Source organism: Lissotriton vulgaris, chromosome 4_1, assembly GCF_964263255.1.
Source record: "Lissotriton vulgaris chromosome 4_1, aLisVul1.2, whole genome shotgun sequence".
Lineage (NCBI taxonomy): Eukaryota > Metazoa > Chordata > Amphibia > Caudata > Salamandridae > Lissotriton > Lissotriton vulgaris.
In genome coordinates this window covers 337,143,950-337,165,176 of record NC_141691.1, presented here as the reverse complement: position 1 = coordinate 337,165,176, position 21,227 = coordinate 337,143,950, and the positions used below count along the sequence as shown (strand labels likewise).

Genomic DNA, 21,227 nt, shown 5'->3' with positions numbered 1-21,227 from the left:
CACCCGTGCCTGTTTTGGGGGTGCCAGAGGGTGTCAAAGTGACACCCCCTGCACCCTTGAGAAATTCGGTATTTACCGATTCGGTAAATACCGAATCGGTAATGTCCATTCATTCCTATGGGCTTCAAAGCCCATAGGAATGAATGGGCATTACCGATTCGTTATTTACCGAATCGGTAAATACCGAATTCATCCGATTCGGTATTCCAGCACATCTGGAATACCTACATATCGGACCCATTGATTTACCGATTTTAAATTACCGAATCGGTAAAATTCGGTAATTTAAAATCGGTAAATCAATTTTACCTACATCGGGGCCCAAATGTGTTCTTAAAAGCATGCTTTCCAGTTCACGAGCGTTGGTACACTGCAGAGCTCTGCTCACTGGCACTTGAGGCCTAGTACTTCATCATCCTTCACTGATGCAATAACTTGCAACCTGCACTCCCTTGCCACAGCATCAGCCCGCATTGGATCCTCTCCGTGCTCAGTGCACTCAATTGTAAAATACTGAACTTATAAGATGCTTTATTCATGTGTAACTACAATTAGCGTAAACTCTCAAATTACTCAAGCCACTACTAACCAGAACAATGTATATTTCTGTTTTCAGTGAAGATTCATGTTTCATCCAGTCAGGGCACTTCAGTTTTTTGTCTTCAACACCACAGCTAGAGGGCAGATTCTGTTGCCTTTAACAATCGGGACAATGGAGGTTAATACTGTAGCTTATATATTTTAATCCGGCCTTTCCTTTAGTCTTCTCTTCTTTCAAGACCAAACCTCTCTTTTCACTAATAATGGCATTTTGGTTGCCTTTCGCATAAAACTGAATTCCCTTTCTGGAATTACGAATTGATAGAAACGGAATATGAGTTTGTCCTGTTCTGTGCGTTTTGAAAAAATGAAATGAAATGAAAAAGGAATTGTAGAGCGCATGGCTGCCCGGGAGCGTCCCAGCGCTAGTGAGTGAACTGGAGGCAAGGAAGGGGATTTTAAGGGAATAACCAGGTTTTTAAAAGTTTACGGAAGGAGAGAAGATTGGGTTGGGCATGGATGGCAAGGGGTAGGGAGTTCCACAGCTTAGGAAAAGAGGCGGCCCCCAGTGAGTGCCTTCTTAATCCTGGGCGTGGAGGCAAGATGAAGGGGAGTCGACTGAAGGGTTCTATTGGCTTTGTAGGGCACAATGAGGTCTTTTAAGACAGGGGGACCTTTGCCATGGAGAATTTTGTGGGTGGTGCATAGTGTTTTAAAGTGTATTCTTTCCTGTATGGGTAGCCAGTGGAGTGAGCTAAGAGCAAGTTTTGCTGAGCTCCGGTTATTGGTGCCTGTGAGGAGCCTGGCAGCTGTATTTTGAACAACCTTTAATTTGGCAATTACTTACCTGGGGGCGCCAAGTTACAAGGCATTGCCATAGTCTCGTCTGGACAGTATGTGGCCCTGAATCAGGAGTTTCCTAGACTGAGTTGGAAGGAGAGGTAGAATTTTGTGGGAAGTTCGAAGGAGGCCATAACAGGCCCCGCAGTTTTCCTGGCTTGGGTGCTGAGCGTGAGTCCTTGGTCAAGCCAGATTCCCAAGCTTTTAATGTCAGGTTTAGGGATAGGAGGCGGTCCCATGCAGGGTGGCCACATGGTCTCGGGTCGGAAGTAAGACTGATTGCCCATGACCAGAATCTCAGTTTTATCACTGTTTAATTTGAGGTGGGAACTATCCATCCAGCTAGTTATGTCTTTAAGGCAGGAGCAGAGGTCGGTGAGGGGACGATCCAGCTGGCTCAGTGATACAATGAGCTGGGTGTCGTCGGCGTAGGTCAGAAGTTTAACACCATGTGGGGTAACAATTTTCTCAAGGGCAGACATGTACACGTTAAAGAGTGTCGGGCTCAGGGAGGAGCCCTGGGGGACACTGCAGTGCACAGGAGTTATATTGGATATGGAGTTGCCCTCAAGCACTTGGAAGGATCGGTTGTAGAGGAAGGATTTCAGGCAGGACAGGGCAGACCCGGTGACTCTCAGACCCTTGAGCCGGCAAACCAGGGTGAGATGGTTAACAGTATTAAAGGCTGCGCTCAGATCCAGGAGGATCACTGCCACTGATCCTACTGAATCGAGGATCTTTCTGACCTCTTCTACCACAGCAATCATAGCGGTTTCAGTGCCTTGGCCCAGGCGGAAGCCTTTCTGGGAGGGTTGGAGTAAGTCACCTGATTCGAGGAAGTCAGAAAGCTGGCGATTGATACATTTTTCTGCCACTTTGCTGATTCCGGGCAGAAGGGAGATGGGCCGGTAGTTACACAGCTCCGAGGGGTCAAGATTGTTTTTTTTTTAGAAGTGCTTTTACTATGGCCATCTTCCAGTTTGGGGGTTGATGCCCTGTGAGAGATGGTGTTGATCAATTTAGCCATCAGAGAAAGGATGGTAGGGGCGACTAATTTTAGACTATTAAGTGGAGCTGGATCCCGCGTGGAGCCGCTTTTGATTGATTGGAGGATGGGAAGAAGTGTGTCTTCTGTAATGGGGGAGAATGATTCTAGGCTGAGATCTGTTTGCTGAGACACTGAGGAGGGCGGTTTTGAAGGGTAGTCAGGTTTAATGGGAGGGAGGAGCTTAAGAATATTTTGGATTTTGTTGTAAAAAAATTCGTCTAGCTCGTTACAAGGTCAAGGCGTTGGATCAGGAAGCCCGGGGGCAGAGCCTGGACGATGTCTGGGTCAGAGTCTGGAGAGAGCCACGTTTCTGTCAAATGTCTGGGTTAGAGTCTGGAGAGAGCCACGTTTCTGTCAGAAACAGAACCTCGAGGTGGTGATTTTGTAGGAACATGGATATTTCAAGAGCATGTTTGGACAGGGACCTGCAGTTCAGCAGGGCCATGTTGGTTGCAAGGTGAGTGGGGTGGTGGGGCTTATGAGTTGAGAGCGTGTACGAGCAGTGCAGGCAGTGGCTGCGAGATTCCACAGTGGAGATGAAATGGGAGCAGGGAGGCAGAGGAGCCTGTCTCAATTGAAGCAGAGTGTCCCTAGAGTAAAATGGGGAGATCAAAGGTTTGGGGGCCGCAGTGCTGGGCCCTGGGCCTGGGCCTGGTCCGGCGCGGACGGGCACGAACTGGCTTACCTTAGGCACACCTTCGGCGCACCAGCGGCGCACCCGCTGCGTGCGTTCGCTGCGCGGTCGGTTCATGGCAATTAAATACTGCTCCGCCTGCCGCCTAGCCGAAGCGTCGGGCGTGCCAGGGGGAGTGTCAGGCCGTGTGTGTCCGCCCTCCACTCAAGCAGCGCCAGCTGTGGTGAACCGGGGTTGTAGCACACGAGCCTGGAGCAAGTGCCTAGTGCAAGGACCAAGTACGTTTTAAACAGTGCGAAATAGGCAGCGTGGTTTTAAAATCAACAACAGTGCAGGACAAGGTTATTTTTAAAAATCAAACATTCTCGCTAGCAGCACTCACAACTCGGCTGCGCGCTCTCTGCTTGCCGTTAAATACTGCTCCGCCGGCCGCCTAGCCGAAGCGTCGGCGTGCCAGGGGGAGGGTCAGGCCGTGTGTCCGCCCTCCACTCAAGCAGCGTCCGCTGTGGTGGACCTGGGTCGGAGCACACGAGCCTGGAGCAAGTGCCTATTGCAAGGCCCAAGTAAGTTTTAAACAGTGCGAAATAGGCAGCGTGGTTTTAAAATCAACAACAGTGCAGGACAAGGTTATTTTTAAAAATCAAACATTCGCGCTAGCAGCACTCACAACTCGATATTTTGATATTTCAGCGTTAGCCAGTCTTCAAGTACATGTTTACATTTTTTTTTACATTTCTTTTTACTAAATATCTATTTATTGCTGAATTTGAAATAGCAAATAAAGCCATAGTACCTTGTCCGCAGCAAGGCCACAGTATTCCAGTACATTTCGCTAACTAAAGCTGACCCTGGACAGTGAAAACAGTTGCATACTTCACCTATAGTAGAAAGGCGGCCAGGAAATAAAGGGACATCAAGGGAATACCAATGCAGCGTATTTATAAAAAAAACTCCCAAAAACGTAACATGGATTGAGAAGAAAAAAAAATTTGCTCGAAGGAGAAGCGTGTCATTCTAGTCTGGAAACAACCATCCATTGCAATACTACTTACCTGGAGGGACCCAAGGAGTGTGGGAGGAGGGGGTAGGTAAGGTGGCCAGGATTTAGACGGACTGAAAGCTCAGTCAAAGCGCTGGAGTGCTTTAAATCTAGGTGGCATAAGGGAAGAGTATTGCAAACGGGAAAAATATTTTAGAAGAGGTTGCCAAATAAGCGTGAAATTTTGTTTTTTACTTGTTTTTTTTGTACCATCTGATACTGTATTACAAATCTGACTATGTCATCTTTATTCATCCCAAAAAGTTGCATACGATTCATGTGCATTACATTAATCAAATGTTATGTATATATTGCCAAGATACTTTTATATGGCTGTAAACTCCTGTACACCGTGGCTGTCTTTCGTGAAAAAACTTGATGCCCATAGTTCTCAAGCTTTAATAAAAAGAATTAAAAACGTAATCATATATGTGCTGTTTTCAAAGTATGCCATATAACAGCAACACAACCATCATGCACCTTGCTAACTATATACATTTAGCATCATTCAAAATACAGTTTATCGAGCTTATCTTTTCTTGCTTCCCCAGCAGACTTTCAAGGCATTGTCCACCTTTACAGATGCAGCATTTGAGCATCTGTAGTGAGGGTCGAACAAGAACACTACAGGAAAACCCACTTTGACAACCTTTATAATTGTGCCAACCTTTGACCAATTTGCAACCAACTTGAAAACAAATACACTTTGTAATTCAGGCTCTGAAAAGCTTCATTTGGTATAAACTGGTCAAAGGAGTGAAAAGTTGAATTAAATTATTCAATTTGCTGCGTTCCATTTTTTTTAACTGTATTTCTGTTCAGCTCTTTCAGCAAAAAAAATAAAAATAGAAAGGCCAATGTAACAAGGCATCCATAGGTACATGAAGTAGTATTCTGGTTGCATTAATTTACCTAATCTTAACGGTCTTTGTCAGTGGGCCCCAAAACATTTAAAATGGGAATCTATAGGAAATGTTCATATATAATTACTTGAAAGTCATTTGTGGCATAGTCGGTAAGGTCTTACGACTCTCATTCTGAAGGTTAAAGGTTCATACACAATTAGTCCAAATAGAAAGCATTGCGTCTTCTTTGCTCAATTAATAGTAGAGAGTTGGATTGGCTGAAGAACTTTGCACCATACTGTCTGCAATAGTGAACCTTCTGTAGTCATCAGGTAATCGTTAACTATTCATCAGTTACCATGTAATCACCAACCTATTGGTGCCATCATCTATATATTGAATTATGTAACATGTATGTATACTATAGGTAACTTCACAGTATAGGAAACAACCAATTTATGGGTGAACAATTGTGTACAGCCATTTAATACATCCTCTCAAGTTATGTGCGTGGTCTATAAAACTCTCAAATACAATGAATAATTCAATTTCTGAGTAAATGAAGTAGTACTTGTGTAATAATTCTTCACATGCTCATAAATGTCTTTGTGAAGTGGCCTCCCAGTAGCTAGTGAGCATGCATGAGTTTTTTCAATTAATGTTTTCACATAATGCCACCTTTTTTAAAATAGCTTCCTTAACACCCACTGACTAAAATGTGCAAATATTCATGAAAATTCCACAATGTGATAGGTTGACAGCCTTTACATCACAATGTGAGATTGGCTGGAATGTACCATCAGTAAATCCGACCCTCCATATTGCATCAGTGGATGGGCCAACAGAGTGATATTCTATGTGGATGGGCTGCGAGGTGGGTTACAAGGTGGTAAGGTTTTAGCCAATAATTTGCACATCGTTTCCAAATCTGCATTGTGAGGGACGGGCAATACGTCAGAAAGATTGTCAGTGGATTAGATCAGAAGTCAGGGTCTGGTAAGAATTTCACTTTATATCGACGATGGAATTTCTCATTGAAAAGGTTTTTTGAGCCCCATTCTGATTTACAAAAGAACTGTGGCAGGTCTGATGTGAGGAAGAATGTCGACACTTACCCCCTGAACAAAGACTGGGAAATTGGCCTCGGTGAGGAGAAAAGGCGTCATTATATATTCAAGTGGATGCTTCTCTTTGCTGCAGTCCTAAAGCCCCACAAAAGTTATTAATGAAGAATGTTTTAGTGTTGTACAATATAACGTTTTAAATGACATCTGCTCCATATGGTACCAAGGTATTAAACAGACCCTGGGTGTTTTAAAAGATGCCTCCAGCTAATTAACTTCATGAGAATGTCAATATGCCCTATACTGAGTACTGCTGATTGTAAAACTGCTGTTATTTATGGTGTAAAACTCGTTTTGACACAGTGTGACCATGATGCATGCGTCTATAATAAAGTGAAATTTCTTTTTTTTAAATTGTGCAGTGAGCATTAAATCTCCACAACAGTAAACCACATTACTGTTTGATACAGCACTGAGCACGAAGCGCTCTCACACCGCCCAGCTTGTTAATAATTGTAGACCTGTGTTCAGGCTTTTTAGGTCGTCTTGTGCTTATTTTTAACTTGTGTAATTTTAAAAACGGAATTAATGTAAATTCATTATCAGGCTGCTGAATTGAACAGAATAGAATTGGTGCATACTTGCACCTCACCTACCCATTCACATCAGAGGGAACAGGGCTTCTTGAATCGGACTCGTCCTCGAGCACCACCCGCCATCTTGGGGCTGCCTCAGGACGCGTTCTAGCTCTCCTCCACTTCCGGGAGAGAGCTACTTAGTCCTCTCTCACCAGGATGCGCAGCGGACGAGCGCAGCGGGCGCGCGCCGAAGACGCGCCTAAGACAAGCCCGTCTGCGCCCGTCCGAGCCTGCACCGGGCCCAGGGCCACCCCCCCTGTCCAGGCCGCCTTCCATGATATTACTCCTACCGTTTCCTATACCTCCGGTCAGCTAAGAGGGCTGAACCCTGGATTAGGCAGGTCTTGTAAGGTGCTATCGCTCCCTAACGATCTTACTCCCATAGGGCCATCATGCACGGGATGCCATTATACCCTCCCACTGCCTGTACCTGCAGCTAACCACACAGCGCATCTACCTTCAATTACCAGGGCTCAATTTCGCACTGGGCATTATTTTTTAAAGCGGCACTCATTAACTCTCGCTCCCTCCCCAAACATAGTTTATCTATCAGGGATTGCATTATCAACCAGGAATTGGATATTTTGTTCATCACCGAATCCTGGGGTGACGACGCCTCTGGCCCTGACTTTGTCGCTGCCACCCCTGAAGGTTATTGTGTCGTTAGACAAGATAGAACTTCCGGGCGAGGTGGTGGCCTAGCCATCATTCATAAAGATGCTTATCGGACAAAATTTGAGCACATTCCAACCCCTAACTGCGAAGCTATCGCGTTTGTTATCAATCTCACGCAGAAACAAGCTTTTAGAGGGACATTGGTCTATAGACCGCCGGGCCCCCGAACAAAATTCTTAGCTGCGCTCGCAGAAATTACTGAATCTGTTATAGGATTCTTGGATTATACTATCCTTGGAGATTTCAACTTTCCATTGGAAGATATGGAAACCAAGGACACAGCCCAACTTATTGCAGACATGCAAGCATTAGGATTGCAACAGTTGGTGAGAGGTCCCACACATGAGGCGGGGCACACACTAGATGGTCTGTTCACAAATAATCCAGGTATTGACCTGATAGCAGTACTACCATTGGTATGGTCTGATCACCAAGCCATCATCTTCAGAATCCGAGCAGTACAATCTAACCCCCCCCAGACCAAAGCCCGGTCATCACTGGGAACACGAGCCTGGAAAACTGCCGATATTCTCCACCTCGCTAACCTCCTTAGGACTTCGGTCCCGGAAAGTTCTTATGATCCTGAAACTCTGTCCAGTAGTTTTCAGGAATGGTTACTAAATGCAGCTAATCAAGTGGCACCTGAGAAATCTTACTGCCCAAATAGAGCTACACCATCGGCCCAGTGGTTCACAGAGGAGCTGCGCCTCCAGCGTCAATATTGTAGAAGTCTTGAAAGACGCTGGAGAAAGCATTATAGCCCCTCTGCTAAGCAAACTTATAAGGATGCTCTGGCAATTTATAAGAAAGCTATCATCACACAAAAAAACACATTCTTTACTGGTCAAATTGAACAAGCCCAGAACTCAGCAAGGATGTTATTCCAGGTCGTGAATTCTCTCTCTACTCCTCCCACTGGCTCTGCAATTGAACATTCTCAGGAATTCTGTAACTCGTTGGCCAATTTCTTCACCACTAAGGTCATGGATATTTATTCAATTTTCCCTCAGTTACCGGCGGAAGTCAGGACTGAACCATCCTCCCACTTGGCTGTGATCCATCCTTCTTTTTCTGGTTTCAAGCCAGTGACAGAAGATCAGGTCAGCATACTTGCTGCCAAGATCAAATCAGGCTCTCCGCTTGATCCATGCCCTCCTGATATAATGAATCAACTCCACAATACCATCTCTCAGCCGCTCACCACCATTTGTAATGCCATCTTTAAAACAGGCATCTACCCGGACATCTGGAAGAAGGCCATCGTTAAACCTTTGCTTAAAAAGCCTTCTTTAGACCCCACTGTTACGGCCAATTACAGACCCATTGCTTGCCTGCCCTTTCCCGCTAAAATCGTAGAGGCCATCATGACCCAGCAGCTTTCAGAGTTCATTGAACAACATGAACTTCTGGATGATACACAGTTCGGTTTCCGGAGGGGACACGGAACTGAAACAGCGCTGATAAAGGCCTCCGATGAAATCAGAAACATCTTGGATTCGGGAGGAGCAGCAGTGCTCATTCTGTTGGATCTCTCGGCGGCCTTTGACACGGTCGACCATACCATCTTGGTCGACCGTGTCACAGCCCTGGGGATTAACAATCTGGCCAAAGATCTTATAGCTTCTTTTTTAGCTAACCGCATACAGGCAGTTAAACTGGGCAATTATTATTCGTCGACTTCCAAACTGCCATGCGGGGTCCCCCAAGGATCGTTGTTAAGCCCTGCGCTTTTTAACATTTATGTTGCAGATTTGGCAAGGGTCATAAAATCTCACGGGATGCGCCTAACTACCTACGCTGATGACACCCAACTTGTGTTGGCGGTGCATAAGAACGGCCCAGTGGTGGCAGCTAATTTTCAAGAGGGGATATTGGAGGTACAAGCTTGGATGCACAGCAATTGCCTAAAACTGAATGCGGAGAAAACAGAGGTTATGACCTTTGGTAACATCTCTCCTGAATGGTCCCCGATTTGGTGGCCTACTCAGATGGGTCCGCCTCCGGTCCCAGTAGCAAAGGTCAGGAATCTTGGAGTGATCTTTGATAAACATCTGTCCTTCAAACATCATGTAAATAAGGTTGTTTCAGTTGCCTTTTTCACGTTGAAAAAGATAAAAAAGCTGCTACCGTACTTGCCAGCATCAGCTGGAAAAACACTGATTACCACCTTGGTGTTTTCCAAGCTTGATTACGGAAATGCCCTCTTTTTTAACACGCACAAATATATTCTGAACAAGCTTCAATCCGTTCAAAATATGGCAGCCAGAGTCCTCCTCAACATTCCAAGGCGCCAGTCCACCTCGGCAGCTATACGCCATCTTCATTGGCTAAGAGTGGAGAGCAGGATTAAATTTAAGGCATTATGTATTGCCTATAAGGCCATACATCATACCGGCCCGAAATTTCTAAGAGAGGCATTTCAGCCATGCAGCCCTATAAGGAACCTAAGATCAGCAGCCAGTTGTCTACTAGCTGTTCCCCGAACAAGAACCGCCACCTGGGGAGACAGACGCTTCTTGGTAGCAACTCCTAGATTGTGGAACTCTCTACCCTCACACATCAAAACTGCTCCTACACTCATCTGTTTTCGTAGGGCATTGAAGACTTGGCTCTTCAACCAATAGGTTTGCGCTTACCACTGTATCTTAAAGTATCATACTGCGCCTAGACACCCTTGGGTAGTAGCTGCGCATTAAAAATTCCATAAATAAATAAATAAAATACATAAATCTTATTTCTTGAGCAGAATGTTACCACCCATTGGGAAAGTGGATTTTTCACTGTTTGGCAGCAGCTTCGTGATGTGCCTGACTGAACATATAAGCAGAAGAAACAACACAGATTTAAAAAATACATCTTTGAAGAATTCCCTGTCAACTTAAACTTAAAAGATACTGTGTACACAATGGCAGCCGCTGGGCTGTGAATTACAAAATGCTGGTGCAGCCACTGCCAGTCTGAGCACTGGCAGCTTTGGCCAAACGCCAAACCATGCACCAGGCAGAATGTTTTCAATCTTACATATGAAACAAACGCAGGAAAGATCCCACTGCAGTGTTATGTTTACAACAAAAAATCATGATGTATCTGTTCAGGTCAGCTTTGTAGCAATACTAGATTCCACAGGAGAGGTGCGGCTGAGTGTACTGTAAACATGATTACTTGGTTAACAAAACCAGCAAGAGGATTTTTACTTTTTAGACCCAAACCGCAAGTACACTTTGTGTGAAATCATCCTCGAACACAAGAACTGAACTGACTTAGACAGGATTGTACTAGAAAAAGTCATAGCGGACCAACCCGTACAACTTTGGTTTTCCACTTTGAATGAACCTGAACTCTTGTTAATATGCCACTTAAAATACTTCAAGTGTAAAAAAGATTTGAAAACCACTCTCTTCAAGGATACTTTTGCTCTTGTTAATTGGACCTTGTACAGCACACAGTCTGTATTTCACTACCTGGTAGGGACTACAGTAAAACTTCTAATGGACATCTTCAAGGAATACCCTACTCCGTCCCATGCCAAGTTTGCTTTAACCAACCATTGAAGGGACTGATGCTCAATACCTACTTTCTATGAAGATCACTAAATTCCAGAATTGCATCTTTACCATTTATTTAATGATACATATAGGCATTTTATATGAAAGCCTTACCTGATATTGCTACCCATATTGATCTTTTTATGAACATGATATTTTAAATGTAATTTTGAAACCTTTCTAAAAATGTTTTGTATTTGCAATGGTTTTTTTAAATCACGCAATAAAGTCTTTACCTTGCTCTAGATGATACATATAGGTGCTAATTCACAAAAGCATGAATGAATACAGGTACTAGTTTAACAGTTGTACTCTTTTACATACTCTAAAATATTCTGAATCAGACCTGAAACATCCAACTCGCTATTAGTAGTCCTTTATGTTTATATTAACTGTTTACAAATATTCCTTTTTTATTCTCATTATACTTGTTTTGAATAGGCCTGGACGAAATGTATATTATGTGGTCATAATGCAGATAATTTTGGGAATTTTATTTTACACGTATTAGGAAAAAATTCCTGACATTTTGCCATGTTATTCCATGTTGCAATTCACCACAACATTTTAACCTGAGCGCTCAGTGTGTTTTTTGTGTCTGTAAATAGTGCTGTGCTCCATTTCAGGGAAAGACTTGCCTTTGACATCGTAATTACATAACTGTCTTCCTGGGATTCGAAGGAGGTTAACAGTGCACATATTTCATTAAAAATGTTTAGCTGAGGCACTGAGGCACAGTGTTGATAGCAAACAATGCCTACAATTTGTTTAAAGAAAAGGCAACCAGGCTTCTACACAAAAACAAAAACACGAAATGCAAGCCAAACTAAATCTATCCTTTTTGACAGAAGTTTACCTAGTATTCTTGCATGCTTAAAGATGAAACAAAACACTTTGACAATCATAATCAACAACAGGAACTACAGTGGTTGGTGGAGAGTATATGGGGGTGAGCAGAACATATTTGTGGGAGAAACTACCAGTGCAGGGAACTAGAGCATGTGCAGGGGAGGGGGTGGTAGAAAAAGAAGTACTGAAGAAGATGTAGGGAGGGAATGGGAAAGATTGTCCCTCCATGAAAAACAGTCCAATAGCCCAAGAGAGAAGAGTATGGAGGGAGAAGGAAGTAGAAGGGAAGTAAAAGAGACCTGTGATGAGGATATGTGTGTGGGTGGTATCTCTCTGTTAAATGAAATATAAAACCGAACTGAAGGGTGCTTAAAATGACTCAAATAGAGCACAAAAACATAATGAAATTAACAACAGAGATACAATTTTATGTGTCCAAAATGTTGAAAAAAATGGAGGCACATATACAATTAGACATCTTAGCTACAAGATTTAGGTACAAATGTGGTATTTGTATACGAACCTACCAGAAGACCGGAAGCACTGTGTACTGTCAAAGGAAGAGCAAAAAACAGAGAGTGACTCTAAGTGGGAATGCTGGGAGCAAATGTGGACTTGCTATGGATGTCGTTCACATCCTGTGTGAGTAGACGGGAAGGCCTGCTTCAGAGCCATCAAAAATGTTGATCTTCTCCAGATAGGCAGGGGTGCCAGTCGTAAAGTCTTTTGTGTATACACCATAGTTTCAATAGGGACCTTTTCAAATACAGCAGTATTAATCCCCATGCAAACCTTCCACATAAACACGTTTTTTTGTAAACTAATACAACACTGACTCTGCAGGTTGAAACCATTAATTGCCTTTTTAGTTGTTTTTTTTTAATTGACTAGAAGCCGTAGTTGATCCGGTAGCCAAGTTTTTGGCTATATCAAGGCTTTTTTCCTATCGCTTTCTGATTCCGGTGAAAGAACACACCTGTTTATCTGGAAGACGGACCTAACTACAACAGAAAGAAAATGCATCCTACTTGTCCCATATGATCAGGATGAAACAGTAGAAGGCCGGCATGCAGAAGGTCTGGCCATATCATAACAAAGACAATGCTCTGCCGACCTCGCTACACATGATGAAATATGTCATATTATGGTTATTTATATTAGCACTACTTGTATCAGGGTACTAGTGATAACTGCATTTGCAGTAAGCTTTTCATATATAAATAGTATCTATACCCATTTAGAGTGCACTTTCAAGCTGACTTCTTTATTATTCGCCGTTGTCACTGCACGCTAACAGTCTCTGATCTGTGTGTCTGCCTTATAACTGAAGGTTCCATACCTTGTTTTAAATGTCCACTACACCAAATTATTAAATCTCATAATCTTAGAACCCTGAAATCTGATTATATTTCTCAACTCCATCAAATCTGATTGTTTATGAAATCTTTAGGGTACTTAACTACTCTATCTCTGCATTCTGTTTTATTTGGAGAGAAAGTTGATCCACTGGGCCGGAGCAAAAAGCTACTCCCACCGGTGGGAGAAAACCGCATTTCCCGGCCCATAATCTCAGGCTGGGAAATGCTTTGAATTGCCTCCACCCTACAGAAGCAAAATAAAACTGCTCCTGTGGGGTGGGAGCAATGCCAGCTCTAGCTGCACCAGCAATGGGTCTAACCAGGGGAGCCAGCGGGTTTGGGGGCCCTTAGGTCTTCCCATGCTGCCCCAAATGAGTGACTAGCCATGGGGTGCCCTGGGAGGACACTGGGGCTCCTCGGTTAAAAAAAAATTAGTTGGGACAATTGAGGCATTCCTCGGCTGGGCACAGGGGCACACCACTTTATTTACTTATTTTTTAAATTAAAAAAAGAAAATTCCGGTCGTGCCATGGGGGCCCTAGGGTTCTCCTGCGGTCCCAAAAATAAATAATAGTCTGGGTTGTGCACCGGGACAATCAATCAATCAATCAAGGCATTTGTACAGCGCGCTACTCACCCGGGAGGGTCTCAAGGACACCCTATTTGAAAAAAATTAAACATGACTAGTTGTGGTGTGCCCCGGGTGGGCACCGGGGCAAGCCACTTTAAAGAAAAACATGCTGGCTACTGCAGGAGCAGGGAGTCGGTGAGCCGCAGGGGCCCTGAGGCTCCCCCGTGGCCCCTTATAAAAAAAAAGACGTGGGTGTCCCCAGTGGGATCAGGACACCCACAAAGATTTCTTTTTTTTAAAGTGAATAATAAATGAGTGGCTCATTTTCTATTCACCTTTAAGGAGCCTCCCACAATGCCCTGATGAAGTCTCTAAGAGGGGCAGGGACATCACCAATTATTTTTATTCTTTTATATTGTGGAGGGCTGTAGGGAGGTGTGCAGCCCCCAAGCAACACTAGAAAAAAACCGGTAAGTCTCCTGGGTCATTGAAACAATGACCCCAGGAGAACTTACCTCATTATTCAAAATCATTTCCATGTTGGATCTTTTGTTCTACAGCTGGGATTGCAGTACGACCTAGGGGCTGGTTGTATAATTGCAGTTTTTGTGATACAGTGCATCTCATAAACTACAAGGCTTTTATGTGGTTTTTTTATGATTGCATCTTTTGAGGTGTAAAACGTTAAAAAGTAGAAGTAAGAGATATTTTTTGTCTTCTTAAGGACACATAGATAGATAGAGAGGTAGATAGATAGATAGATAGATAGATAGATAGATAGATAGATAGATAGATAGATAGATAGATAGATAGATAGATAGATAGATAGATAGATAGAAGGATGGATACCTTCTTATTTAGATAGATGGACAGACGGACAGACAGACAGACAGACAGACAGACAGACAGACAGACAGACAGACAGACAGACAGACAGATAGACAGATAGACAGATAGACAGATAGACAGATAGACAGATAGACAGATAGATAGATAGATAGATAGATAGATAGATAGATAGATAGATAGATAGATAGATAGATAGATAGATAGATAGATAGATAGATAGGATACTTCACCTGTACTTACACATACAGTATAATCCCACAGGTAGAAGATCCCTTAAACCTGAATCTTAACTCATTACAAAAAAATTAGCTAAATTATTATAAATCCTCTAGCGCAATGTTACTACAGACTTCAAACACAGAAATCTCAAGGAGCACCCAGGGACAATCACTCCTGACTATTATCACTGTGCGTAGAAAGGCAAGTACTCAACTATCCTTTTACTTTGTACCTGTGACACCCTCTCTCAAAGGTTTCCCAGAACTACAAAATGTCCTGTTCTGTTACACTAAGCTTACCATCTTGGCTTCATCCTCTATTCAGGCTGAAATATACATCTCTTATCTACAAAAATGGCTAAGTACTAACCAAGCATCTGAACCTATCTTGAACCCTTCTGTATCCCATCTTCAAATGCTGCTGAAAATTAAGACAAACATAATAATTGGTAATTGTCCCACTTGTTCTCTAGTAACACTTTAAGTTATCAAACTCTAATAGAAATCCTCTTTCCTGTATACCCGCCTTAATGAATTATTGAACACCCACATTCAACCTCTACTGCTACTCTTTTCAACCAATAGTCATAGTAATGATTCTCCTGAGATACAACCTATGAGAGGTCTTTTCTGCCTTCTACTCTAGCCCACTTCAGCTCATTATTACTGCCTATTTCCTATTACCCATTCAAATGAGGGATTCTGGCCTAATTTGGCAAATAACCCAATGGCAATCTTGCTATTTCCCCTCATATTTCTCTTCACCCTCTCAACACTTACAATAGTCATTCACTCCCTACCCAGTCTACAACTCACTTCCTTTATTAAGTCGGCTATTCCAAAATTCAATTATCCTCTGCTTTATTTCCTGTAACATGAACACCCTCCTTTCTGAAAACAAGACACTCCTTATCAACCTCTAAAAATCCAAACTTCCCTAGCCTCACTTGAGAATAGCCTCAGCTTACAACTCTATGAAATCGCATCTCCCCTATCACCCAAGCTTTTATTCTGAAACATATAATGCAACAAAAGTGGCCCCTGAACCAGCCAAACCTCTTAAATTCATTCTTTTGTACATAAATGCAGGAGAACTGTTGGCTGTTTACCAGGCCCAAATTCACAAAACATCTCTTGGGGTATTTTTTTCATGGCAATCATTCTGAGTCCTGGAAGAACAGAAATTCAGTTTCTCCCATCCACAGATAGAGTCCCTATTAAAAGAAAACGTAATTGAACTATCAACCCCCTTCTCATTAGCTTTAAACATTGTCCTCTCCACTCACGACCGCTACTTGCAGTCACTGAACAGCATCTAAACAGTCTTAAAAGACTGCTTATGTAATCTTTTCAAACAAGCTTGACCTATTATTCTTAGCTGAAACCTGTCTTAAAAATGTCATGAGCAATGCCAATAGCTTTCCCTTTAATAATGCAGAGACCATTGCATTGTAAATGCTTGTTAAAGCCTGTGGTCAAATAAAAATACCAGAAGAAGCATTTGGAGGCACTTTAATAATCCAACGTCAGAGTACTGACGAACTCCCAGCTGTATGAATGGCTTGCTCAACCTCTCTCAACTCCCTTGGGGTGGTTCCCGCCTAATCTTGCACCACATTCTATATCTACATTGGCACATAGAAGGACATGGCTCCAACGTGGCATGCACATATAAACTGAACCACGCCCATGAACACACAGAAAGGAGGAATCACAAATACCCTACATCGCATAGTGTAATGGATTTGGGTACAGTGTCAGTGGTATTGGGGAAACTGACATGGTAGGAAATCTGAAAAACAGATTGCAGAGATTTGTGATTTGTTTCTGGATGTAATTGTTGTTAGCACTTCAGTAGCACCCACTCCATGAATTCAAATTGCGAAACTGATGCTGAGCGCCCCATAGAATAAGAAAAAAAAGGCCAAAGAAAGAAAAGACAGCTCCAAATGTGTATTTCCTGCTAGTCGGCTTGCTAATGCTCCTCGAAATTATTGCCTGCATCTATATGTAACACTGTGAAAAACCATACTTTTGCTGGTATCTAGTCCTCAGCCATGTGAACTTTCCAAATCCTCCTTCTCCTCCGCATTGACCTTACTTTAAGTTATTACCATTTTATGTTTCCTTTGCGGGCGGGCAGGTTTGCTCTGCTTATGGAGCAGGGCAGAGGAGGAGTGGTTTGCCCACTTGAGTGTCCAATGACTGTTTGGTTGGCCCTCTTGATCCGCCCAAACCAGTCATGCACTTTCCCCTTCTCCATGCAGGCTAGCGGGTCTTGCCAGCGCTATATAACCTTTCTCAAATCAAATAAACTGAAATCTGTTTTTCCTGAATGCTGAGACTTGAGCAACATGGCTGATGCCCGGTGGAGCTGCCTGACAGCTAATGACGAGATTGGCCCAGGTTTCTTCCTTGACGGGCACCTACCCAGCCGGACATCGGACACAGTTCTTCCTCCCCTCCCTGTTATGGCTCCTTCCTCCCCTCCTTTCCTACATATTCTCTCATCATCGTTGTTTGTTGACTGTACCTTACTACGCTACTGTAACTGATGTAATTTGTAACGCAATGTTCCTCTTGTATAGTGCTCTGATACCTCCGGGTATAGCCAGCGCTATATGATAATTTTTAGATATAACTTGTAATGCAACAATCCTCTGGTTTTGCGCTCTGTTGCCTCGGGGTCTAGCCAGCGCTATATAACCATCTTAAATCAAATAAACAAAAATCTGGTTTTCCTGAATGCTGAGACCTGAGAAACATGGCTGATGCCCGGTGGAGCTGCTAGACAGCTAATGAGGAGATGGACCCTGGTTTCACCCTTGACCATCACCTACCCAACGGTCATTGGGCACAGTTCCTCGTAGTCTCCCCGCTAATATTCCTTCCTCCTCTACCTCCTACGAATTTGTGAATCATTGTTTATGTGTACTGTATATTACTATGCTCTTGTATTTATTTATTTATTTTGAAAGTTTTATATAGCGTCTGATGTAACTCTTAACGCAACGATCCTAAATGTAAAGCGCTCTGATACCCTCTTGGGTCAAGTTCGCGCTATATAAGACTTTATAAAGAAGCCCACCCCTCCAGCCCCTGGCTGAGCGCAGTGCCACAGAGCTCAGACCAGTCACAACGCTGCATTGCAGCGTTATGATTGGCTTAGGGAGGGGAGCCTGGTTATCAGCAGAGCAGACCGGGACCCAGCCTCACAGTAAGTTTTTTTTTTTTTATTATGACCTCCTCAAGTGATTCCTGCACCAAGCCCGGTCCTCGAGACCACACTCCCCTCCCCCCACCACCCACGAGTCATGTCGCCCGCAACTGAATTACGACAGTGTCAAATAATCTTTCACCCAATAACGCGTCTTATGCAGTCAGCTAAGACTACAAGTGAAACCACTAATGGGATTTGAGTGTCATCTTTTAATATGTATGCACTGCTAGCGTGCAGAACAGTTACATTTCCCTCCGTGAGATCTTTAAAATAGTCCCAAGGTTTAAAAAAACACACTGTAAACAATCACATACATTAATTGGTGAAATCACCATAAAACAATGGTGAAGTTACGTCTATAACATAACAATAAACCTGTGTATTTTGCAGACAGTATAATTGGCCTTAGCTGTAAAGTGAATTGCATAAACGTGCATTGTGTACAATTTGTTATCTGTGCATTATTGTACCATTCACTTATTATATCATCTTTGTATTCTGTTTAATTCAGAGACTCTGTCCCTCACCACCCCTTTTTGTAAATATTTTTGTCCACCCTAAGCGTGGAAGGGTATACTCAGATGTGAGTCCCTTGCTCATTGCACCATCAGGATTCAAGCAAGCCGGGCCGAAGACGGCTGAAATGCCAGAAACCGGTCCCCGGTAGCTTGTTTCCTTCCCAGTGTAAGAATTGGCTTTTGTAGTTTGGTTTGCCCTGTTCCCATCATGCACTGGGACAGGAACAGACTAATTTGCATACAGCCAGGTTCTGAAACTGGGATGGTGCAGTGAGCTAAAAAACGGTGTTGGATCTAGCCCTGATCTCTTGACTGGGTGAGAGTATTCTGTTTAATTCAGAGACTCTGTCCCTCACCACCCCTTTTTGTAAATATTTTTGTCCACCCTAAGCGTGGAAGGGTATACTCAGATGTGAGTCCCTTGCTCATTGCACCATCAGGATTCAAGCAAGCCGGGCCGAAGACGGCTGAAATGCCAGAAACCGGTCCCCGGTAGCTTGTTTCCTTCCCAGTGTAAGAATTGGCTTTTGTAGTTTGGTTTGCCCTGTTCCCATCATGCACTGGGACAGGAACAGACTAATTTGCATACAGCCAGGTTCTGAAACTGGGATGGTGCAGTGAGCTAAAAAACGGTGTTGGATCTAGCCCTGATCTCTTGACTGGGTGAGAGTATTCTGTTTAATTCAGAGACTCTGTCCCTCACCACCCCTTTTTGTAAATATTTTTGTCCACCCTAAGCGTGGAAGGGTATACTCAGATGTGAGTCCCTTGCTCATTGCACCATCAGGATTCAAGCAAGCCGGGCCGAAGACGGCTGAAATGCCAGAAACCGGTCCCCGGTAGCTTGTTTCCTTCCCAGTGTAAGAATTGGCTTTTGTAGTTTGGTTTGCCCTGTTCCCATCATGCACTGGGACAGGAACAGACTAATTTGCATACAGCCAGGTTCTGAAACTGGGATGGTGCAGTGAGCTAAAAAACGGTGTTGGATCTAGCCCTGATCTCTTGACTGGGTGAGAGTATTCTGTTTAATTCAGAGACTCTGTCCCTCACCACCCCTTTTTGTAAATATTTTTGTCCACCCTAAGCGTGGAAGGGTATACTCAGATGTGAGTCCCTTGCTCATTGCACCATCAGGATTCAAGCAAGCCGGGCCGAAGACGGCTGAAATGCCAGAAACCGGTCCCCGGTAGCTTGTTTCCTTCCCAGTGTAAGAATTGGCTTTTGTAGTTTGGTTTGCCCTGTTCCCATCATGCACTGGGACAGGAACAGACTAATTTGCATACAGCCAGGTTCTGAAACTGGGATGGTGCAGTGAGCTAAAAAACGGTGTTGGATCTAGCCCTGATCTCTTGACTGGGTGAGAGTATTCTGTTTAATTCAGAGACTCTGTCCCTCACCACCCCTTTTTGTAAATATTTTTGTCCACCCTAAGCGTGGAAGGGTATACTCAGATGTGAGTCCCTTGCTCATTGCACCATCAGGATTCAAGCAAGCCGGGCCGAAGACGGCTGAAATGCCAGAAACCGGTCCCCGGTAGCTTGTTTCCTTCCCAGTGTAAGAATTGGCTTTTGTAGTTTGGTTTGCCCTGTTCCCATCATGCACTGGGACAGGAACAGACTAATTTGCATACAGCCAGGTTCTGAAACTGGGATGGTGCAGTGAGCTAAAAAACGGTGTTGGATCTAGCCCTGATCTCTTGACTGGGTGAGAGTATTCTGTTTAATTCAGAGACTCTGTCCCTCACCACCCCTTTTTGTAAATATTTTTGTCCACCCTAAGCGTGGAAGGGTATACTCAGATGTGAGTCCCTTGCTCATTGCACCATCAGGATTCAAGCAAGCCGGGCCGAAGACGGCTGAAATGCCAGAAACCGGTCCCCGGTAGCTTGTTTCCTTCCCAGTGTAAGAATTGGCTTTTGTAGTTTGGTTTGCCCTGTTCCCATCATGCACTGGGACAGGAACAGACTAATTTGCATACAGCCAGGTTCTGAAACTGGGATGGTGCAGTGAGCTAAAAAACGGTGTTGGATCTAGCCCTGATCTCTTGACTGGGTGAGAGTATTCTGTTTAATTCAGAGACTCTGTCCCTCACCACCCCTTTTTGTAAATATTTTTGTCCACCCTAAGCGTGGAAGGGTATACTCAGATGTGAGTCCCTTGCTCATTGCACCATCAGGATTCAAGCAAGCCGGGCCGAAGACGGCTGAAATGCCAGAAACCGGTCCCCGGTAGCTTGTTTCCTTCCCAGTGTAAGAATTGGCTTTTGTAGTTTGGTTTGCCCTGTTCCCATCATGCACTGGGACAGGAACAGACTAATTTGCATACAGCCAGGTTCTGAAACTGGGATGGTGCAGTGAGCTAAAAAACGGTGTTGGATCTAGCCCTGATCTCTTGACTGGGTGAGAGTATTCTGTTTAATTCAGAGACTCTGTCCCTCACCACCCCTTTTTGTAAATATTTTTGTCCACCCTAAGCGTGGAAGGGTATACTCAGATGTGAGTCCCTTGCTCATTGCACCATCAGGATTCAAGCAAGCCGGGCCAAAGACGGCTGAAATGCCAGAAACCGGTCCCCGGTAGCTTGTTTCCTTCCCAGTGTAAGAATTGGCTTTTGTAGTTTGGTTTGCCCTGTTCCCATCATGCACTGGGACAGGAACAGACTAATTTGCATACAGCCAGGTTCTGAAACTGGGATGGTGCAGTGAGCTAAAAAACGGTGTTGGATCTAGCCCTGATCTCTTGACTGGGTGAGAGTATTCTGTTTAATTCAGAGACTCT

General features: G+C 43.8%; 1 protein-coding gene across 7 annotated transcripts in view; it reads right to left on the bottom strand.

Moving 5' to 3' along the window:
* The window catches only part of LOC147718720 (muscleblind-like protein 3), a 419,970-nt gene that overhangs the window by 202,073 nt on the left and 196,670 nt on the right, over positions 1-21,227 (bottom strand). The window lies entirely within an intron of this gene.